This window comes from Lemur catta, chromosome 5 (genome assembly GCF_020740605.2).
Source record: "Lemur catta isolate mLemCat1 chromosome 5, mLemCat1.pri, whole genome shotgun sequence".
Classification (NCBI taxonomy): Eukaryota; Metazoa; Chordata; class Mammalia; order Primates; family Lemuridae; genus Lemur; species Lemur catta.
The window spans coordinates 51,773,595-51,774,883 of NC_059132.1; positions in this window are offsets into that span (position 1 = coordinate 51,773,595).

Consider the following 1,289-nt stretch of genomic DNA (forward strand, 5'->3'; position numbering starts at 1 on the left):
CCATTAGGAATATCCAGGTAACTACAGTTCCCCAAACAAGGCACTTCCCATGACTCTGCCTTTGCACGTGCTTTCTTCTGTTTGGAATCCTCTTCTCATCTCCTACTTGGAAAACTCCCACTCCTTCCTTTAAGATTCTTAGTGAAGCTTTTGCTGTCCTTCCCTGCATCCCCTCCAACACCCTCCCCCAGTTCTCCATAAATAGCATCACTGTTATAATTCAGTTGAAGTACTTACTTTTACATAATATAATAATGCACATATTGGCTTGTAGAGATGCTGGGATGAGCGGAGGACAGGGGCAGGATGAGAACGCACTCTTACAGCTCCCCCAGAACACACCTCTTCCATTTTTATGAAATTCCTCCCTTATTTTAAGAGCCACCGGACATCCCAGACCTTGAGATCAGTCTGCCAAGTCCCTGACCTGGCTGGCCCCCAGCTCATAGTTCTTCTCCACCCCAACTCTAGCCATCATGTGGAAAGTATTAATGACCATTCTGAGGGGTTACACGATACCCTGGAATGAGTCATAGTTCTCAGACCCCTCTTTCTATGGCTGTATTTACTGTCACTGCTCAGAACTGTTTCACCTCTAAAATCCTAGTCTCCACCCCAAAGCTCCTGTTCTATCCACTATATACATCAGACCTATTTTATCGCTGATCCCTACCCTTTCCATTCACCCAGTTTGCCAGTGCCTTATTGATGTAACTTCTCTTACAACCTAGCCCAAACTCCAGCAATCGCTAATGATCTTGCCCTTCAGACACATCTGCCTTATAAAACCCAACCTGGGCACAATCCACTTTTTCCCATCCTACATTCTTGGCAGCTGAGCACTGCTAAAGAAAAATCACAACTTTGGCCTCCAGCCACTGAAATCATTGCTTTCTGTCTCGAAGAGGTTCTCAAAGGTATTTCTCAATTTTTTTTACTTGGCTTTGTTCAGCTTCCTCAATCTTCCTGGCGGTTAATATGTGAGACAAGATCTATGGCAAAGAGGGTATCAAAACAATCTTAAGGGTACTGGATACTGTATGAAAATAAAAGGTTAAAGGGGTTAAGTGTAATAATTAATCTCTAAAGCTATCTATATATCCTTTAAGTTCCAAGTGAACTATTTTCATGGCACTAAAAAATATTGCTATCCTCTCAATTCTTACAGATTTTTAGTTTCAAAAATGAGGTGAAGTGTGGACCAGTAGCAAAAATGGCTGCTTTCAAATTCCTTCATGTCCAAGGCACCCTTCACACTTACTATCTTTTATCAATGAGACACACACGAC